Raw genomic sequence first — 23,058 nt, forward strand, 5'->3', positions numbered from 1 at the left:
TGGAAAATTAAACAATAGCATTTGACAAGTGGCCCATCCCCTGTGGCACCATACTGAGCCAGGCCATAGGGGACAGTGTCTAGGCTTCCTGGCCCACCCGGGAGGTGCAGCCATCTCAAGGCAGTCGGGAAACCCATGGTAAGAAATGACAAGACTCCTCTTGGAGAATCCAGGAATGGGGAGAGGGAGAGACCAAGGCATGAAGGAGGATGCCAGAAACGTCTCCTCCTGGGTGTGGGGGGGGGGGCTGGCCTGTGGCTTGCACACAAGAGGAGGCATCTCTTTCCCAAGAATCACTCATCCTCAGAGGGAGCCCTACTTCACCGGCTGAGAACCCGGTCTCTCTGGGAAGGGGGTTCCCATTCTCTCAGCTTCCCATGCTGGAGCTCCAGCTCCTCCCCACCCTCCTGAGAGATGGAAATCATGAGGGACTGTGCCAGGGATCTCCCCAGGCCCCCTGCTGCCTCTGCCTCCTCTGCAACTGCAACCCAAAGCAAGCGTAAGCCCTGGCATACCGGTACAGTGCTGAGGGGGTTACCCCCATGCCACCGAGTCCCTGGGGGGCTTCAGCACCGAGCACTAAACCTCCAATCCTCACTCTGCATGAGTTGCGCAGTCCCGTGACAATCAGCACTCTGTGGTAGGTGACTGTAGCATTTCTCAGCCAGTAGCAGACCCAGGTTCTGTGGATTCCTTCTCTGGACCTGGCACCTGTGCCAGCGTCTTACCATCATGCTCCTCACGGTCTTTCTCCACAACACCAAATGTGGGCACACCCCTGAGGCCCAATGGCGACAGAGCCTGAATGACCAATGTGCCCACTCCACAGTGGCTGTGTCCTCTCATTTCATAAGTATGGAAAGCTGAAGTGGCTCATCTGAAATCACAGCACGAACCCAGGCCTGACAATCTCCAAGTTTCAGGACATCTAAGGACAACCTGGGCTTGTCACAAAGGGCAGGTCAGGGACCCTCGTCAACTCTCCTGAGATCCTGCTCCCAGCACAGGCCCTGCACCCTGCTGGCTTTCCTACTCCAAGTTGCAGATGTTGGGGAGGGGCCTCTGGCTTCCCCCAAATCCATCTGAAGAGATGCTGAGCAGACATCAGCTTCCCAGTACCCGCTGTGAGATGAAACACATGTTTTCTGTGTTGCCTTTCCCCTTGGGCTCCCCAAACATGCTGGAGATATTATTATTATTTATTATTTGCTGAGTGCTGACAGCACACCGAGCATCAGGCCCAGGAGTCTAGGTCCTGCCAACATGGCTTGCAGTCAGCCAACACGACATGGCTCCCTGGTGACTCGGATACAAACCCAGCTGCTGGAACTGGCTGCTGGGGACCCTGGCTTCCAAGACCTTCCTTCCTACCCTCAGCCTCAGCAGCCCGTGGCTCTTGGCCTCTTCCTGGCCTGGAAGGCTGTCCTCGGCCCAGGCAGATTTGGTGCAGGGCCACTGATTGTGGGAAGAGCGGGACTCTCTCAGGGCCGGTTTGGGCTGCTGTGGGAGGGTCCCTCTCAGCTCACACTTTCAGGCGGCTGGGCAGGTCTCAGGAATACTGGCACTCTTTTCCAAGGAAGCCAACTTTCACTGGCTTTTTCCCCAAGAGGAAGCGCCCAGGCATGGAGAGCTCTCTGGGTCTTGCCTGGAAAGTAGAGTGAGGCCTGAAAATGAAGGACAGCCAAAATCCCCATCATCACAGAAACACTATTTCCGTGCAAGGTTTAATTAAAGTCTAAGTAAGTTACAGCAAAAGTCCGTGTTTAAAAAAAAATAAGAAAACGTTAAAGATGGAATCGGTATTGCTGATTTGTTATCTCTCAGGCTGCATGTGACTCAGCATGGCATTTCAGAGAAGGCCACTTGAGCCAGATCCCCCTGGTCTAGTCCTCTGTGCTGGAAGAGTGTGCCCCCATATCAATACCACAGGTCAACGCCCCCAGCCCCCTGCATGAGGACCTCTAGAGGAAGCCCCTGGCTGCCCTGAAGGGTCCTCAGGATACCCATGCTGCCCTTTCCTCATGAAGAAATGGCTCTGTAGCCCAGTAACTTACAGCGCTGTCCAGTACTGCAGACACTTGTAATCACGTTATCATCTTGGCTCTCTATCCCTAACCACGTGTTCCCTAGAGCCCCGAAGCCACTGGGGACTTGGGAGACATCCTGAGGGTCAAGTGCCAGGGTATCTGTAGCACCCCAGCCATCTGCTGCCTTCAGCCAAGAGGACAGGCCAACACAGGGGTCCCCAGCCAGGCAGAAAGCGCGACTTCCCTGCACAGCGGGCTTCTCCTCATACCAGGTACACTCCTAGCACCAAGTTTGATGATGTGGTTGTCAGAGCCACCTCTGTGACCACGGATGTGCTCCATGAAGGCAGGGCAAGGTTGGGTTTCTCCCCACCTTAGAGCCCCAGGAGCAAGCACTGAACTTTGGAATGAGTCACTGGCTGAGAGACCAAACAGCTGAATGGGTTAACATCGGCGTTTATCTGCCTGCACACAGACATGCACACAAGTGTGGTCCTAAGACACCCCCCCCTCCAGGGCCCTCGGCGGGCTGCCTGCAAGACATGCCCCATCGGAGATTGGGGTTGAGACTCTGGATGGTTGGATTCCACACTAGAAAGGAATGGAGCAAAGAGGGTTCCATTCGCCTCCAGTCTCCTTCAGACGCCCAGCTCAGAGCTCGACCTGTCCCAAGTGCTGGCCATGTCCCCAGGAGTCTAAGCCCTGGCTTCCTCTGCTTGCCGTCCTGTGAGTCTTCACACAGCCCACAAGTGCAGCCAAAGGAGGGCGTCGAAGTTATTTGTACAAGTTTGGGGACCTTGGTGTTTACATTCAAAGATGGTAAGTGACATTGCCAGGCTTCACAGGTAACAGCATTGCTGCTAAGCCTAAGGACCTGAGTCCTCGGACTCACATGGAGGAAGGAGAGATTCAACTCCAAGTTTTCCTCAGACCTCCATACATGCACTGTACATGCAAATATGTAAATTTTAAACCAAGTGTAGTGGCGCACACCTTTAATCCCGGCACTCGGGAGGCAGAGGCAGGTGAGTCTCTATGAGTTTAAGGCCAGCCTGGTCTACAGAGTGAGTTCCGGGACAGCCAGACCTGCATAGTGAGACCTTGTCTCTGAGCGCCAGGCAGGGAGGGGCAGGATTTTTTAAAAGGGCAAGTCTACCCTGAGAACATGTACCCTGACAGCCACAGAACCCCCCTCTTAACTGCTGGGGACCGCCTCATGGGAGGCTAAGAACAATGTTGGGGGAAAGGAGCTCCCAAGTTCTCATGCCCCTACACAACTATGCGATCACACACCTACCAGGCACTGTCAGCCCGGCTGATGGTGTGCACAGTAGGTGCCCATTGCAGCCACAGACTGCAGCCACTGCTCCCAAGGAGGATTCCCCCAGATCAGGGTGCTGTAGATAGCTGACAACTGGCTCGCTCAAGCCTACTCACACACACACCACACACACAGCGCACACACATGCATGCGTGCACGCATGCACCATACATACACATGTACAGCTCCACCTCTGTGTGCCAGCAAAAGACTCCGAGGGCCCAGGAGCTGCCATGGGGAGACACTCCAGTCTGTGATTCACAGCCCAAGACATCCTTCCCCAGGCTACTGTGGATTTATCAGCTCTACCATCTTCAATTACGAGGCTTGTCACTCATCTCCAGCCATCAGAAGGAAGTGAGTGAAGAGATTAATGTCTTTTTAAAAACTGCTTTCATCCTTTGAAAGGATCCCTCCCCAGATTCCATTTGCATCTCTAAGAGGAAGAAGGGCAGAAAGGAAGGAACCCAGGGACTGGCCTCCCCTGGGGGGGGGGTAGCCCCTCAGCCAGCCTCCTGCCTCCCTCTCACCAAGCCAGGCTGGGAATCCCTCCAGCTGAGACCATGGTAAGTTCAGGCCCAGAGCTTTGCTAAATTAAGGGCAATGGTGACTCAAGGCCAGTGATTGCACAAAGCCCCTCCCAGGCATTAGCAATGGCCAGCCTGTCCCATGATAAAATGTGTCCCTCGAGAGAAATACTGAAGTCCTAATGCACTGGGATACAGCTCATTTAGAGGAGGTGGGCCCTTCAACCAAGAGAGCTGGTGTCCTTATGAGAAAAGGGACATGTGGACACAGACCCAGAGAACGAAGATAAACTGGTGTGGTGGGTCTATAAGCCAATAGATGCCAGGAGCCGTCAATCATGGCTGGAAGCCAGGGGAGAACTGTGGCCCCTGGCCCTCCAAGCCTGAAGGAAGGAGATGATGGCTCATCCTCTGGTTTTACACTTACCTTCCAGAACTAAGAGTGGCCAGATCTCCACTGCTTTAAGAGCCCATCTGTAGTACTTGACTGCAGTGGTCCGAGCCAAGGAGCATCTAGTCGTGACCACCCCAACCTCACCTCTAGTTCAGTGGTTCTCAATCTTCCTAATGCCGAGACCCTTTAATACAGTTCCTTGTGTTGTGGTGACCCTCCCAACCATACAATTATTTCCATTGCTGCTTCATAACTGCAATTTTGCTACTGATATGAATCATAATCTAAGTATAGGAGACAGAAGTTTGCCAAAGGGATCGCGACCCCCAGGTTGAGAACCACTGGTCTAAGGCCTCTCTTCTCTGACCCAAGTAGGAGAGTGGATGCTACGGCAAAGCCCAGAAGACCTCACCACACATCTACTTTCCCTTCGTCATCTCACTCCCTCTGTTGATGTGTTAAATGTATATGTCACCTCTGTTGATGTGTTAAGCATATGTGTCACCGAACCGAGCCCAGCTGTCACCTCCACAGTAATATCCAGCTCCGTCCTCCCTAAACTCAATGTTGCCGGTGTCACTAAGTCGAAGGACAAGCTTCCTGGTCCACCTGTCCAGATATCAGACAATAAGTGCTGGCAGAAGGAAGGTGGGAAATGTATGAGACCCAGAAATGGCCCCGTGCCCCGTGCCACCTCTGAGCCCAAGGTAAATGTAAGCAGAGGGAGATAACGCCTGGGACCTGGGCCAGACTTACCTGAACCACGTTCCACTTGAGCAGGGTCCTCTGTACCTACAGAGCCACCAAGTGACATTGCTCCATACACATGTTCAAATGGTTGCACCACACTGGAGGAGAGGCAAGAGGCGCCTTTGCCTAGGAAAGCCATGTGTGCTCTGCCAACAGCCGTAGTGGCCAGGGTTCCCTAGGAGCAAGCCTACCCTTCACACATCCCCTTCTCCTAGCAGATGCCGCTGCACACGGCAAGAAGGAACCTAGAGTCTGGCTGCATGGGACTTACCCATTCCTGTGCCTCTGGACTGGGAGGCAGGTGAGGGGGCTGTCAATAAGTTAATACATGGAAAGCATGGCGCCTGGCACGTGATGCATACTTATTAAGTGTAAGTTGACATTGTTTGTCATTATTTTCCTGCATCCTTACTACTCAAGGGTATGGGCCCCTCCCATCTGCTTTGCGGGTGTTCACTAATGGCTCTCTTCTGAATGTGATACCCACGTCTGTTTATGGAGAATTATGCCTTGAGCCAGGAACACAGAGAAAACTTACAAAGGCCCAGTGGGAAAAGCAGATATAACACTTGGAAAGCATGAGACATAAGACTTCATTGTCAGAGGAGAAGTCTCTGAGATCATGCATGCTGAAGGCATGTCAAATAAGTCGCTTAGCTTTTGAGGGATGAATAGCAGTTTACCAGGAGAATATTGCCCAGGCTGTAGCAGATATTCAAAAAAGGGGGGGTGGGAATAAGGCAGAAAAGCAACATTGAAGCCTAAGGGGACAGAACATATAATCAAGCGGGAAGTATATGAGCAGAAAGGCTGAAGCCAAATGCAGGAAGGTCCTGAACACCATACTCAGATGGGTTGGGGGCAGCAGTGGGGTCATGGTTAGTAAGAGCTGGCTGCAGGAGACCTGTCTTCCTTTACCACCTGAACCCTGCTTGCCATCTGGCCTTGAAGTCTCTTCCCAGTAGAGACGTACTCAGGTTCTCACCCCTGGAGATCCCATGTTTGTGCCTGTTCTGGTTATGGCCATGGTGCCCACAGCTGTGTGCTATCAGAAGAGGCTCTCGGCCAAGACCTTGGGGGGAAGTTTCCATGTCTCCATCAAGTCCCAGCTGACAGATGAGTCTGGGCCGAGAGACAAGCTCAAGCCCTAAACTGGAACCCCTGTTGACACGCTGGCATTCCAGAGTCGGCCTGTGACCTTTCCTCTCCCTTCTCTAATAGCAAGCCCCTTCACCTCGGATGAGCCCAGGTATCTGGGCTAGCCCATTCCTTTCTGAATGCCTGTTGTGATGTTCTGCGTGGTGGACACTTGAGACTCCCCTCTCTCAAGTGTCTCAGGCCTCTGTGACTTAGCCAGCCAGGTCCCAAGCTGTGCTCTGACTTCACCAACGGGCAGAGATGCTGTCAACACTGCCGGTATCACCCCCAACTGTTTTCCCAGCAGCTGGGGCCACACTTCAGCAGCTGCCCAAGCAGGCACTAAAATTAGGTGACCCATTAGACCCAGGACATGGAGATCATGGGCAGGATGCCGACGTTGCCCCAAGGGCTATTTCCTCCCAGCCTAGAACTCAAGACCAAGGGGAGAAAATATCTCTCCCCTTTTCCCCAGGGAAACAGGGGGAAACTCTGTCTTTTGTTTGTTTCATTGAAAGTTATTCCTGGAGACAAAAAGTTGTACATATCTGCAGCAGAACTTCCAAGTATATTCTGCAAGTTCTTCTGCTTTTTGTGGATTATTTTGAATGGGAGAACACACATTGAAGGAGGCAGAAGAGACAGCTGAGATCTGTCACCAGATGGAAGAGGAGAACTGACTCCCACAAACTGTCCCCCAACGCCCACGAACATCCTTCGGCTCCAGTGTGTGCACACTCCTACACAAAAATAAATATTTTTCAAAAAGGAGAAAGCACACTGCACAGGCAATTTATGAAGTGTTCCTTCCCTGCTTGGCGCCACGTGGGTAAGCATTTAAAGACGGTGTACATCAACTGGAAACAACAGATACAGAATATTCCATTTTACTGCTGTGTCACAGTTATTGAGCCCACGAGCTGCACCCCTCTCTTGTATTACTTAAGCAGAGACCCTGTGGGTTCCCTATGCGTAGGTTCCAGGCACTGCAGGCATGGCCCACACCTTGATACAGACTACTCACCCTCTCCAAAGAGCCACACCAGAGGTTAGACTTTGAAGTCACCCTTTGGAGTCATCTCTACCAGCTCTGGCCATGACTCCTTACAATCAGTTTGCTCATCCAACCCTGGACAATCTCCCGTGAGGATCTAGTGTCTACAGGACTTGCCTGCCAAGCCCAGCAGGCCCACAGCTCTCTGCAGGACAAGACTGAGCCATGGTTCCTTCTCCCTAAACCAGCCACAGCATATAGGAAACACAAGCCCTGCTCAAGCCTCAGGACCCCAGGACTCAGTCAGGACCCCCAGGACTCAGTCAGGACACCCTGGGCTCAGTCAGGACCCCGGGGCTCAGTCAGGACCCCGGGACTCAGTCAGGACCCCCAGGACTCAGTCAGGACCCCGGGACTCAGTCAGAACACCCTGGGCTCAGTCAGGACCCTGGGGCTCAGTCAGGACCCCGGGACTCAGTCAGGACCCCGGGACTCAGTCAGGACCCCGGGACTCAGTCAGGACCCCGGGGCTCAGTCAGGACCCCGGGGCTCAGTCAGGACCCCGGGGCTCAGTCAGGACCCCGGGGCTCAGTCAGGACCCCGGGACTCAGTCAGGACCCCGGGACTCAGTCAGGACACCCTGGACTCAGTCAGGACACCCTGGGCTCAGTCAGGACCCCGGGGCTCAGTCAGGACCCCAGGGCTCAGTCAGGACCCCAGAACTCAGTCAGGACCCCAGGACTCAGTCAGGACACCCTGGACTCAGTCAGGACACCCTGGGCTCAGTCAGGACCCTGGGGCTCAGTCAGGACCCTGGGACTCAGTCAGGACCCCGGGGCTCAGTCAGGACCCCAGGACTCAGTCAGGACCCCAGGACTCAGAGTGGTGCTCACTCCAGGGAATGTGGACCTTAACTGAGAGTCAAAGTGAAATACACTGATCAGCACTTGCAAACCTGACCCCTCCCTTCTCTCTCTCTCTCTCTCTCCCTCTCTCCCCTGCTCCTGCCTCCCCTCCCCCTCCTCCAGCTCACTCTATTGCATACATACCCAGGAAGCAGTCCCCCTTCCAAGGTACTAGCCATCCCCAGCAAGGTTAACTGATGACCCAGATTATGACACCAGCCCTAAGCTAGCATCCCATAAAGCAGCTTGCCTCGAATGGAATTGCCTCTGATTTCCCAGCAGAGAAGCTCAACTCACAGCTCAGTGTAAATAGGCTGTCTCTGGGCCCACTACGTCACCGCACTTGCTGGCAAGTTATGGATGGCACTATGGAATCGCTGTCATAAATACAGCCCCTCTGTTAAACAAAGCCGACAGCTTTGTGCCAATAACCTTTGAACCACTCAAGCCCAGTGTCAATTGTATTTGTCTTTGAGCTGAGGTTTACTCTAGACTGTTTGCTAAATCAGGGCTCATCTGTGGAGATAATTCAAATATATTACAGGCACCAGGCAGACACCAGGCCCTCCCCCACACGGCTTCGGCATGGGTCTCTGCCACAGCAGCCTGCACATCCCCTAACCATTCAGCAAGATGGGAAAGAGTGAACAGGGCAAGGGGGGACGCCGAGGCCTGGGTGAGAACGGGCTCTGCTGCCGCCCTATCATCCCCACACAGAGCCTATGTCTCCTGAGGGATCCAGTGCTATCTTCCTGGGATGCGGGGAACTTACTCAATCAGAGCCTAGAGTGGACTCAGCTTTGCAAATGGAGGCCTGGGGAGTACAGAAATAGACTCAGCCCCTACCCTCCGAGTCCTGCTGCGGCTAGTAAGAGGGACGGGGCAAACAAACATACTGAACAAAAGCCAGACAGCAAAGAACACTCTGGTCAAGCCAGCTGCAGTTACCACTGCCCAGGAAGGCTGGCCAGTTTGTGCCCTGTGCCCGCTGCAGAACTGGCCCTGGACCGGGGCCAAGAACACAGAACTCAGACAAGACTCCTCCCTGGGCCATTCCCTCAGCTTTTCCCTCAGCCTTCCAAAGCTGGGGCCCTGGCAGTCACCACCTGGACTCCCTATTCCTCTCACCATTTGGGGGCTCTGTCTAACACAGCCACAAACTGCCCACCTGGCAGGAACCCAACCCCTCCCTCCCACCACCGGAAGTGGAACTGAGGCCAGGGAAGTACCTCGCTCTGCTTTGTCTCATCGTTATGGAGCTGCAGGCTTGACAGGTCAGGGGGTGAGGGCGGGGGTCAGGGTTTTGAGGGTTGTGTTTAGATTATGTCCAGGACCCTCTTTGAAACTCAACAAGGAACACCCTGTGAAGGATGGGAAGGGCAAGGAGTGGATACAGCTGTGTCATGGTCAACAGAGGCACAGAGGCAGACCAGCTGTGTGCCCTCGGACAGTCACCGGCACCTACCCCTCCTATCTGAAACAGGCCTAGAGAAGATGCAGTCAGACCCTGAAGTGTGCTTGCCAGCAGAAGGGACTGTGGCCCTTGAGATTAGGGGCTGGCTTTTATCCAGTAAGGAAGAGAGAGCCAAGAATGGTCCAGCTTCACGCCTGACCCACTGTGGGTCCCTGCTGACCGGCATCATTGGAGTGGAGTGAGGCCTTATAAAAGTCAATACAATGCCACTGTAGCCCACTGCACTCTGGTACCTGGGGCTTGAGTTAACCACTGAGGCCAGCCCCGCCCTCTACCTCCATCGGTACCACAGGAGTTGGGTGAGACCAGAGACAGGACCAGAGTCAAAGAGATTGCTGCCACTCACCTTGAGGAGCCTCACCTCTACTTGGGATGTGGGAGACCGCTAGCTTCCACTTTTCATCTCTGCTAGCACCTGGGAGAGGGGAGACAGAGGTCGCTGGGTTCGGTGCCTGGAGCATCTCTCTGACATTTCTACACCTCAAGGAAGCCTCGGAGTGAAGCGGCAGCGCCTTGCCTGCACAGGAGACGGCAGACGTTTATAAATGACCCTCTTAGCTGTTTACAAGACACCTTCTGAAAGAAAGCAGAGGAGGAGAAATAAACTTGAAGTAGGGAGCCCTGGCGGGAGTCTGCGATGCGCTTTGATAAGCCAGCTGCGCCAGCATCTCTTCCCCTTTTTATGGCCAGCTTTATAGCCCTGTGTTTGGGATGCTTTATCAGGGGCCGGAAGGGGAGAGTGAGCAAGATCCGAGGCAAGAAGCCTTCCCCAACAACTCCTCCAACAGATACCGCCTCATCTGGAGATCAAGATAACCTGTGTCCCTTCCAGTCCAGGCAGCTGTCCCCCAGACATCCAGATCTGGGGCGGACAAGACATTCCTCATCATGGCAGTAAACGTGCAAATCCAGGCCCTCCTGGAAACCTTCACGGTACTGAAGCCACAGGAAATCAGAAGCAGGACTGGGGTTAGAACAGGTTCTCCCAAGAGCAGACAACAGCCCATCTCATCAGGACATGGACACTTTGTCCCAGAGCCCACTAAAGTCAGGCTGGGTGCCTCAGGGGCCCCCACCCCTACCCCAGTCTAGCTTAGAGCTTAGCTGGGCCTGAGCTAGAACTCAACTTGAGCCTGAGGCTCTGCCATCATCCCAGTCAGCTCACCAGGATTGTAGCTCTGTTAAGGTCCCCTCACACCAGGCAACCCAAGTCTCAACTGCAGCCTCTCCCTCTCGCTATTGGCCAGTAACCCTCTGGCTACACAGAGAACTCCACCAACAGGAGCAATCTTCATACTGGATGATGCCAGGATTCACAGCTCATCTTCCCAGACCACCGTGAAGCCTTAAGCTGTGCCAGCCTCGCCTGAGTGATGGTTGCCCTAAACCCTGTCCTTAGGGCATGGCTTCTCAGGCAGATCACTGCTTGGGGATGAGGAGCTAAGAACTGGAGAAAGGTATAATCCTGATCCCCAAGAAGCCCAATCTGAGGCCATAACCAAGCATACAGGCTACACTCGGGTAAACCTGGCAATCGGCTCAGAGAACAGGAGAGCGGACAGCCTGCAATCGGCTCAGAGAACAGGAGAGCGGACAGCCAGGGTCAGGGAAGGGAGGTTGGAGAAGGGACCTCAGCAGGCAGCCTGTGCTGGGCGGTGGTAAAGCTCTTCTCTTCTCTCTGGTACCAGGGGAACAGGGACAGGGGAGGGAGGCAGAGAAGCCGGGGGCGGGGGACAAGGATGAGGATTCGCCTATTAGTAATGCCCTGTGGGCAGCCTGGCCTACCAGTGGAGGCCCAGAGGGAAGCAAAGAAGACAGGGACACTGTTTTAGTTTGCTTTAGGGGAACTCCTGTTGGATGTCAAGACACAGCCCTAAAGCCAAGGGAGGCCCCAGTCAGGGTATTTTCTCAGTTTCCATGGCCAGGATCCCTTCTTCTGAGGTGAACTCCTACCAGAACACCACATGGCTGGACCATGACAAACTATATACTGTCCTTATAAACTACCCACAGGGATGCTTCTGAGGGGTCAACCAAGAGGTCAGAGCCAGACAAGCCGGCAACTCCACAGGCTGCCCTGGGTCTATCTCTGAGCGATGCTGGCATGGCCTCTCCAGGGGAATGGAGCTCAGGGCTAGCTTTCCTTCTCATGATTCCTGAGCCTCCTCTGTTTCCTTAGCTTCTTGGGTCTTGGGGGCTCCCCTCCTCCTTCCGGGAGACAATTGTGAATTTAGAGGAAATGGCTATGCAACGCCCCACAAATGCACATTTATGAAATGCCCCCTGGAATCAAAAAGGTAAATTACCCATCGGCATCTGCATCCCCTTCCCGTCACCCTGCCTCTCTTGTGCCTCCCCCATTCAATGGCTAATGGTGACTACTACTCAAGTCCCATGCTGGGGATTCTGCCATTTCCCTAAAGATGGCAGAATGTTTGAGGCCCTACGTTCAATCCCCAGAACTGAGGAAGAAAAAATGTCTTTATCATTTTGGGGATTTTACATAAATAAGATCACACAGTCGGTGACCTTTCCAGATTGGCTTTCTACATTCCTTGGAATTCCAAAGGACTCAACGTTCATCCCTTTTGGATGCTGGTATAACATGGCATGGTGTGTCCAGCTAACCATTTGTTAATTCAGTTTGCAGTCACTAAAAGGACCTTCGCTACCAAAATGTGCGCAGATGTCTAGGCATCAAGTACTCCCACAATGTTTAAGCTGTTCAAAAGCATTTTTTTAAAAAAAAAAAATACCACCAGTTTTTGCGAGGGAATCTTATGTAGCCCTAGCTGCTCTCAAACTCACTAAGTAATTGAATCTGACCTTGATTTTGGCCTTCTGAGTGCTAGGTTACAGGTATGCCCAGGTACACCCCGCCATGCCTGACTCATTTGGTGCTAGAGATCAAACTTAGGACCTTGTTGCAATGCTGGCAAGAATTCTATGTCTTCAGGCCCCTGGCAATACTGCTTTTTTAAAAAAGACTTATTTATTTGCCTGTTTATCTGTATGTGTGCATGTGTGAGCCTACATGCCTTTATATGTAGCATGCGCATACGGTACCTGAGGAGTCCAGAAGATGGCGTTAGATATCCCGGAACTGGAATTACAGGTGGCTGTGAGCTCTCCTGTGGACATTATGAACCAAACTCAGGTCCTCTGCAAGATGTTAAATGATTAGCCACCTCTCCAGCCCCCAAAAATACCACTTTTAAAGGTAGTTTGTAATATAGTTCATTGTGCTTATGATGTAATCATGTGTGTATATACTCACTTCCTCCCCAAAAGCCTTTTTTTAAAAGTCTATACAGGACTGTAGAGATGGTTTGACCTCTAAGAGCATTGACTGCTCTTCCAGAGGACCCAGGTTCAATCCCAGGCAACTGCACCATGGCTCACAACCATCCAGTTCCAGGAGACCTGATGCCCTTGTCTAGCCTCCACGGACACCAGCCATGTGCATGGCCCCCAGACATACAGCAGGGCAAACACCCATGCACAATAACGAAAAGATTGAAAGGACATACAATAATTTTTTTTTAAACCTTAAAAGGGCAGAGACTGAACTCAGGAATATACTGAACAGACCTGAGCCATGACTTGTGGTGGGGTGGGCACACTGCCATCCTCCTGCCATTCCTCAACTTCCAGACTCAGCACAAGGCCCCACCCCAGAGAGTGAAGGAAGGAATGTGCAGGGAACAGTCTGGCAGGAGAGAGAGCAAGTCACCAAGGCTTCCGTGAAACACTCACAACCCAGCGTCCCACCAAAAGCCCCTTATTCCCTTTATAGGCTAGGGTGTGGACAGCACAGCAAACCTCTGCATTGCCACACCACGGGACCAGATAGACCCCCGAGTCAGAGGGGCCCACAAGCCATACGACCCTGGATCTGTCTTTGCCTTCATAGTCAGTGAGGTTCCCCAATGCATCTCTAAGTGAGGTGCACAGAGGGTAGCTTGGACATCTGGCTATTGATCAGAAAGTAAGTGTGGTGCCTCCTGGCTTCCCCTCTCCTTCTTGCATACTGGCTGAAGAGGTTCCTTAAGCATACTGGGCACAGGGAACAGTAGCGCTGAGCAAGCATGAAGAGGTAGACACCAAGCCCTAGCAGCTCAGAACAGGCTATGCAAGCCAGGGACCCTATAGCCTAGCTTCTGGCAAGCCTCTACCCAGAAGACGGGAACCAGCTCTTCTATGTAAAATGGCTGTGTAGTTAGGGATTTGGCCTTGCCCAGCCTAGAGGAAAAAGCCAAGAGCCCTCTTGGGTTCTCCACTGACTCTGCCTCCTGACCCCTCCCCACTTCCCCAACCAGTCTCTATTTGTACGTAGTAAGAGCACAAAGAAGAGCCCATCACTAGGGAGCTGGTAAGGCTCCCTAGAAGGTGGGCAGTAAGAGCCTGGAAACCCAGCCTGTTCTGTCACCTCCAATGTCTCAACATCTCAGCCTGAGACAGCAGAGCAGTTCCTGTCATCCTTGTCTTCTGTGAAAGCTCAAGGAGCCCCTGCCCAGGACGACACTAGCGGAGGCCTGGCCCACATCTGGGTGCTTAATCCAGGGCTGTGCTATTACTATTAGTTGGAATCTTGGGCCAGTAGCTGAGCCTCTCCCAGCTCGAGTTCCTCCTCTGAAAACCTGCTGACAATTGGCTGTGTTGAGGAAATAGCCAGAGAGAAAGAATCCAGCACAGAACGAGCACAACCAGTGCTCCAAAAATGTTAGCCCCTCTGCACTAAGTTCAGCCAGCAGGCAGCCAATAGGTACAGGCTCACTTGGATCCCAAATGACTAAGAGGAAATTAAGACAGGACAAGGAACAAGAGGCTCTTGTTGCTCTGATCCGACGCCACATCAGGCAGCCAGGAGGGGCTTCCCAATGGTTCCTTGCCCCTAGCCAGAACCCACTTACAAGCCAAGTACTGGGCTAGGCATGAGGGTTCCTCACCAAATTCCCAGGGCACCTCACCCATCAGAGGGGCTAGCTAGGCCAGCACGCACCATCCCAACATGAGTATTTATTTAGATTTAGAAAGAATGGGAAACACAGACCACTTCAAAGAACTCCATAGAGGGGAAAGGGCCATAATACGCTGGGGAGCTGGTGGTGGCTCCCAGAGCCAGCCCCTGCGGTAACCCCAGGACCTTCCAATGTCTGCTCTGATAAACAAGAAAGCCGGTGGCTCAGCACCAATTCCTCCACATATGGTCATCCGCGTGCCTCACAGCCGGGCAAGGCAAGAACACACACACACACACACACACACACACACACGCACGCACAGAACGGCTAAGAAGACAAGGCTCATGTGGTAAGAAGGCAGAGAGCTAAGATCCACACCCAGCCTGCCTCACCGTGTGCCTTCAGCACCAGGCAGGCCCTGCCCCAGACGCATCTACCCAACCATGTCCGCCCTCAGGAGCCGCCCTGCTTGGGTCTGCTGTGCTGATGTGTACAGCAACAGCAGGGAACGTGTCCCCAAATAAAAGCAATCACTGAGAAGCCGCCGGCCCTGCGCGCCCAGGGTTCCCGCGATGAAGGAGAACAGCCCCCATGACGCTGAGGAAACATAAATATTTCATGGGCAGCTCCCTCTGGTAGGTCTCCAAACACTTTTCAATTGTCATGAAACAATTCAGAATTTCCAGCCAGCTCGAGCAGGAGCAATTATGTTAAAAGCCTCTGACAGGACTGTTCACCATGCTGGTGCCCAGATTGCCTGGCTGTGGCAGTGGTTATGCCAATCCAGGTCCCTACTTCCTTGCCTCCTCACACGGCAAGCAGACATGTGTCAGGCAGCTGAGGCATCATCGAGGATGACAGCCACAGGGAGGTGAACTAAGGCTCCCCAAAGAGGCAACTCTATCAAGCTGTGGGCCTACAGCCTGTCTTTGTATTTCCCACACCACACTGCGGCCTCTAGTGCTCGTGGAAGAGTGGACAGGAAGAGAAACAGGGACACAAACAGACGGAATGGTTGTGTAGATGAGGTTGCGCAGCCTGCTCCCCGCTCACCTCGTGAAGTCCACTGTAGGTACAGTGGGTTCTTTGCTTTCCTTTCCTTGTCTTGGCGCCTGGGGTCAACCCCAGAACCTCACACATGCTAAGCACACACTCTACCATTGAGCTACATACATCCCTATTTCTGGCAGAGTAATCTTCCTAAAATACAAATGTGAAAAGTGTCTTCCCACTCCAATCCTCCCTCTGTTTCTCTTTGCTTTCAGGATAACATCCCACACAGGGTTAGAAGCCGTGTGGCATCTGGTTCCAATTTCATCTTGACGTCCCCCATGTGTTCTTTCCCATCTCACCTGTCCCCAGGCACCTACTGTACACAGCCACCCTGCTTTTCCTTTAGGAACTTCAGTTTCTCCTTCTTGGGAACCTTTACATCTCCAGGGAAAGATGCCCAGTGGAAAACTGTCCCTGGTAACTCCTTAGGCTGTCACTCAAGGTCCTATTCTCTCCAGTGTGGTAATTAATAGTGTGTGGCAACTTCCTTGGCCCAACCCAAATAAGCAGAAGCTGTCTTCGTCTGAGGGCCTGAGCACAAAGTGGGTTCTCTCAAGGTTTGCTGAGCTGAAGGGGTCAGCCCAGAAGGGTTCCAGGTCAGAAATCGTCCCATTCCATGTAGATACCCAGTAGACTGCAGTGAAATGAAATATTTGAGGTACCCAAATGGTTTGCTCAAGCTTCTAGGAATCTCAGAATGCAGTAGGCTGGTGTTCAAACACAGCAGTGCCTTTCCAGATGCAAGAGAGGCCTCCAATCCTTCTCCAAACCTTCTCGTAGATGACCTTATAGCCTCTGCTCAGCACAGAGCCATAGAGCATCCATTCAGACAGCCAATGCCTCCTGCTCATGTTGGGGAAACACACACACACACACCAGCAGCAGCAGCAGCAGATCCTGAAGCCCCCAAGGACAGCGGTTTCTTTGGAAAGCACTTTTATTTAACTGCCATTATCATCACCACCATTAATATTACTAATTATTATGAATGGGCTTTTAGAGAAGTGTGGTCACTATTCCTGCCCACAGCAGGCTACCTTCTGGGGTAGACTAACCACAGCCCTGAAGGGCTCTTCCTCACCAAGTGATTGACTCAGGAAGCTGTACCCCACCAATCAGCACACAGATCCCCTTGCCAACCCTAGGACAGGGCGGGGCTAGCAGGAGAAACTGGGCTCTGATGTCAGGGAGCTATACCAGGTTTTACTCAGTCATTACACAAACATTCATTTCAAAAGCATAGCAATGAGAGTTATGAAAGAAAAATGCATTCTCCCTACATTCTCTACATGTTGAGGTAAGAGATGCTGCCTGAAGAAGCTCTATGGCTTTCCCAGTGTAACTGTGGCCAAAGACTTTGCCTGTTGTGTTTGCTGTGAAATCATGTGACAGATTCTCCTCGGGATCTTGTACTAAAAGGAAAACTTCTACTAAGGAGTATGCCAAAGTCAATGTGTCAGACCATCCTGCTATCCTTCCCATGATGCACCTGAAGGTCACAAAATATATGCACCCCATGATGCCAAGACCCAAAGAGAAACTGGGAAACATTCTTTTTGGAAAGTGAGAAAACAAGGTCAGGAAAAAAATGTTTTGGCCCATCCAGGTTCACCACGGACTTCTGAGCTTTCTGTCACCCTTACCTCACCGGCCTGCCCAGCTGTCCTGGGTAGGAACTTCATAGTAGCTAAGCAAAGCCTGGAAGGAGAGTTACCAAGTAAGGAAAGGGGTCCATCCCATGACCACCTGAGAAAAGGAACTATAGCAAAGTGGTCCACTGGGTGTCACCGCTGGCATTTGCTCACAGGTCTCAAGGACACACCCTTCATCATCGTCATCCTACCTAACAATTTCTTAAGAATTAAGAGCTCTCATTCCCCCCATTTCACAGATGGGGAAACTGAGGCTGGATGTTCCATTACTTCCCTAAAGCCACACAGCTAGAAAAGATTCAGTAAAGATTCCAACTCTGGCCAACTTCCTTCAAAGAGGAAGGTTTGTGGAGGGGCGCCCCAGGCAATGCCTGGGAACAAGGGTAACAAAGCCCAGGAAATCACTAGGGCTCGGGCGATAGAAGGATGTGATTTCCCCCTGCAGACACCAGAAGGAATACCACCCCAACCAGGCGCCTATGTGCCCTTCAGTAAGGGGCCAGTGCTTTGCTCTTACGCTCAAAGATGCCAGTATACTGGGCAGTTTTTAATAAGGTGGAAGGCCATTTTACCACAAAGCAGCCAGGAGGATACAAGAGACATTGGAGAATGGGGACCAGAGGCTCCAAGCTGAGAATGCCTTTTCTGCCAGGCAGTCCTGGGTCCTGATCTGAAAGTACTGGGCTACCAGGATTCTTAACCCTTTCCACCCAGCAAGCATGGAGCTCCGCGCACACCGGCTTAAGGTAGAATGGAGCCTGGGGTTTCTCTACCTCATCTTAGCTCAGGGTCTAACTTCCCAGACCTCAGCTAGCCTGGACCTGCAGATTGGTGCCAGGGTCTTGAGCCTCCTGGTTCCCAGGCCAGGTGGCCCTAAGGGTACCAACGAGTAGTAGATTACCGAGTACCGAGGCAGACACAGAGTCGGGACATCCACCTCAGCAGCTGTCAGCTAGAACTAGGCAGGGAGGCGCCGCCTTTGACTGCACCTCATGAAACATTAATGTCGGTCCGCTGCGCAGCCATCTCCTGGCACCTTACACCAGATCAGCCGCCCCGGATCTGATGCTCCAGGAAGCTGGAGGCCAGCCTGGGTCGCTCTCAGTCCAGGAATCCCAGGCCCAGCCTGGATCGCCTCGAACCTCTCAGCCTGGTCAGTCGAAGGCAAAGGCTCGGTCTGGGAGCTGGAGGAAACAGAGGCAGGTTCCGCTGATTTGTTTTTTTTTTTTTTTTTTTTTTCCCTCCCCAATGGAAGGCTCTTCCTGCAGCGATATTTGGCCCCAGAGTATCCACTGGGGTATCCAGTGGGCTGTGAGTGTGTGTCTGGCTACCTAAATTCTAGACATCTCCCAAAGGCCACTAGTCGGGACCAGGCCTACAGATCCACAGGGCTCCACTCCTCTCTGTTCCCCATCCCAGATCAGGATGACCGCTAGAGAGGGTTCGGGTGGAAGAGCAGGGCAAAGGGCAACAGGCCCTGTTCGATCTGTTCGTCAATCCTTACCTCAGCAGCCAGCGCTTGAGGAGGAAGGAACCCCCCGCGCAGGCGCGCACACAGCAGGTATAGAGGGTGCTCTCTAGCACATCCCACCCCCGCACACAGAGACCCCCGAGTGTGTACAAACAAGTCCTCTGCGGATAACAAGGTCTGTGCAGCAAATACTTCTAACCCGCAGAACCAGATCCCATCCTCAAGCCGGGCAAAAAAGTAGGAAATCATAGAGCGGGCTTGACCTTCACCTGACAGGAGTGGAAAAACTCTGGCCAGACCTCCGCTAAACCAAAACCAGACAAGCCCCTCGAGCGCTGGGTGGGAAACTGAGACCCGGGAGAACGTGTGCTGGGCCAGGCTGGGACCCGTGACTCGGTCGGCCCAAGGCTGAGCCCCTCCCTGAGCACGCAGTCCTGGGCAACCTCCCCGGACCCGGCCGCGGCCGCGAGGGGCACCGACGTCGCCTGAGCGAGCAGAAAAGCCCCAACCCCACGCCCGTGGGGCTCCGCGCCGCCCCCTCCCCTCGGGTCCTAGCGATCGCCTAGTTTCTCCCCACCCCACCCCCCCATTCCCGCCTCCCCGGACGGTGTCCCCGCCTTCCCCGCGGGCGTCGGGCGACGGGCGGCGGCAAGAGGAGCGGGTTGAACCGAGGCAGCCTCGACTTTGCTGGGATGTAACGAACGGCGGGGACCCACACTGCGCGCAGAGCAGAGCCGGCGGCAACCTGAGCCGGAGTCCGCGGCGGGCGAACCCGAAGCCAACCAGCCGCAGACACAGCGAGGCCCCGGTACGGTAAGAGACGCCGGGCTACGGCGAGGGGTCTCGGAGGCGCAGGGGGAGGCCGAGTCCAGCGCTGTTGGTTCCGGCGTGCCTGGGGTCCCACCCGCAGCGCACGACCGTGTGCCATCGAGGCAGCGTGAGGAACTGGTTCCCGCGCCCAGATGGATCGTGCCATCATCACCTGATGCTAACTTATCTACCCCGTGGGCTCACTCGACTCGCACCCCCAGAGGGCAACCGGCATCGGGGACGCAGGCTCAGGCACCGCAAAGGCGCCACCCTGAAAGCCCCTGGCAGTGCAGAACGCAAGGGCCTGGGGGAGACAGGGGCCGGCTAGCAGCCGGCAGCCTCCAGGTCCAGGGATGGGGCCCGCGAATAGAAAAGCTGGCCCCTGGGAACGGCTAGGGACTTGGGGCACAGCTTCGCGTCAAGAGGGTATTTTCCCCAAACGAAACTGCTTCGTTCGTTGGCTGGTTCGTTGGAGCGGCAATGCAGCTGAAAAGCAGTAGATACCAGCCTGAGACTTTTCCACCCTGGACCACGATGTCCCGCCGCTACCCTCGGAGGTGCCCCAACCCATGGTAGCCTGCTCTCACTGGCATGCATCCGGCTTTTCCTTCCCCTAAAAGAAAACTCAAATACTCTTCGTCCATTCAGATGCAATAGTTCCTGAGACTATCTCCGGGTTGGTTGTTGACACAGAATCCCTAAGCACACACCATTTCTCTAGAACGGGGTCTCCAAATAATGTAATTGTCCAGTCTCCTACACTGAGGCGGATTAAGGCTGAAGCAAAGACAGGTCTCCCGAGGCTCACCTCTGAGCGCAGTAAAGGGCATCTCGGGACCCAAGATTTTCCTATTTAGGAATTCACCGAAATCTAAGAAAACATTGAACCCAATGTTAGGAGAAACAAAGGCTTAGATATTCTTTTAGCATCTCCTTGACCTCTGAAAACCACGGGGACCAGCTAGAGAGCCCCTCAGGTTGTTGTCCACTGAGGAATGATAAGGACTAGGCAAACTGCCTGGCCCAGGGTAAAGGCAGAAACTAGCAGCAGCAGGGGAGGCCTGGAGTAGACACCCTGGCCCCTCTGGTTCCCCTGCGGCTTTGGGCCTTGATGCCTCCACCAGAGAGAAAGGGGAGGTTAGGCTTGCAGGTGAGGCTGCTTGCTTCCATCAGAGGCAATCGATTACGTGTGAGACAGGCTTCCATCACCCGTGGGAGAGTGAAAAACAAAGCCGACTCCACAGGGAGTGACAACTGCCACCACTTTCTTAGTCGTCCTATCCCTTAGCTAAACCGCTCTCCATAACCAGTAAGCACGGGAACAGCATAGGTGAGCGCAGTCCTGGAGAGCCATGGGTGGACCCAGCCCCGGAGAGCTCCAAACCCTACACTTGCTTTGTACCTGGTGGCTAGCTGTCCTGCCCGGTCAGCGTGCCCACACATCCTGCCCGTCTAAGAAACTTCATTAGGCAGAAATTTTCTGAGAACCTGACAGAATCCAACAAGGTTCATCAGATTTATACCTGGGCACTATGTGTCTGTCTGTAATTGCTTGTATACAAAAACAAACAACAACAAAAAAAACACACGAGCTTTTTATTGGGGAGGTGGTATTAGATGGGGCAAAAAGAGGTAGGTGGTCCCTGATGCACTCCAAAAACTGGGTTTTCTAGTTTGAACTTCTCCACAGCCTAAGAGGCTTAGGGCTGGAATGTCCCAGAGAGTCACGGATGGCCCTGGGGGCAAGCCATGGCACATTCCTTCCTTTTTCCTAAAATCTCTTTATTCTAGGAGCACAGATTTTAGGGCAGCATACCCACATAGGGACATAAGGGTGCCCCCCTGAGAGTCCTTCACTCGGCCTTCACAAGAATTAAATCTCTAAGCCGGATTCTATTTCAAATAAGCCAAGCTTTAGCAAAAGTCCTGTATTGCCTACTTCAACCTTCCATAACAGCCCAGGCTCCTCGGGATCAGTCTCTAAGTGTCTTGAAAGTCATAGAAAGATTTCAGGCTCTGTGCAGGGGAGGAGAGTGGGCTAGAGCTCAGGACCGGCTTCAGTAAGCTCCCTCCTCTCCTCTCCTCTCCTGTCCCATCTCTAAGCCACCTGGAGGTTGAAACAGCAGTCAGACTCTCATGTTGAGCATGGGAACTGAGACTCAGTGAGAGATCAAACCATGACCAAGTCACACATCAAACCGAAGGAGACTACGCATGCAGCCCTGCTTTCCCACCGTGTGTACTCACAAGCGCACACGGGAAGCTCCTGCTTACACTACACAGTGGGTGAGGCAGGCAGCGGGTAACCGGGGCAGTGAGTATTCAGGCCCCATGCTCCCACAAGCTCAGGGTCAGGGCATAGCCTCTTGATGGCCCTTCCCCTACCCATGATCGTCCAGTGCTATTGAAAAAGACTGCCCTACAGTCTCAGCGCCCCTTTTGGGCTCAGGGTCTACGAGGAAAGTGGGAGGGTTATCTGAAAGGGTCTAAGACCTTTCCACCCATATGGCAAGCCTGGAGATCTGCAAATAAGAGCAGAGCTAGAGGCTCGGGCCCAGAGGGGCACACAGATGGAGCTTAATAATTGTATTAATGGGTCCTCAGTGAAAGACGAAGGAGGGAAGTCACAAAACAGTCGGCATCCTGTAGGCCCTGGCTCACGGCGCCCATGGGCACCATTTCTGTGTCCCCATGAAGAGGTGCACGGTGCTTCCCACCTCGGCCTGACTTTGGTGGGCTCAGAACATCCTCCCCTAACCCCTGCTATCCAGTTTCGCACCAAACAGCACATATGTGTGTCCACGGGACACAGCATGCGGGGTACAGATGTTCCCTGTCACCCTGTGAACTCGGGGCTGCTCTCTGAAGGAGTGCAGCCTCATGCAGGACTCTGTGGGACAACTGTATCTCCTGGATATCTCCTGGAAAGGAGGCATTTGCTGCTGCACAACATTCGGCCAAGAGGTGGGGTAAAAGATGGAGCTGCTGGGCAATCCTGCTTTGCCCCCAGGCAGCTCTTCAAGCTCCTGGGATGAGCTCCACTTGCAAGGAGAAATCCAGAGTCCTGGGCCTAATTCAGCTCCCTGGGGAGCATACTCCTCCATCTTTGCCTAGATTCTGCCTCCTGCAGTCCAACTGTGAAAATGGGCCAGGCCCTAAGGAGCTGGGCACCTTGGAGTAAAACCAAGGGAGTAGGGTAATCTTGGTCCCACCCTGCATATCTGCCCTTGCCCCCACAATTCTCACCAAGGAACCCAGCCCCGTTCCCTCTGGTAGTGAAGACAGGAAGGTCAAAAGCAGAGCACAGGACACCTGTGCGACCAGTCCAAGTAATGACTGCAGAGATGAAGATGCCCTGGGCTCTGGGCCCTGAGCCTAGAGAACAGGGAAGTGCTTCTCCCGGAGGCCTCGGACCCACGTACCCATCCCACCCCACCGGGGTGGCTACTTCAGGGAAGATGAGGCCCAGGGCAGCCTGGGGGGGGGGGCTCCCTGCTGCCAGAGAAGCAGGTCAGGACCACCTCAGTTGTGACCTGTTTACTCAAGACTCTGAGGTCCCTGGGCCAGTTAACAATTGTT

This window comes from Phodopus roborovskii, unplaced genomic scaffold, assembly GCF_943737965.1.
Source record: "Phodopus roborovskii unplaced genomic scaffold, PHOROB, whole genome shotgun sequence".
Taxonomy (NCBI): domain Eukaryota; kingdom Metazoa; phylum Chordata; class Mammalia; order Rodentia; family Cricetidae; genus Phodopus; species Phodopus roborovskii.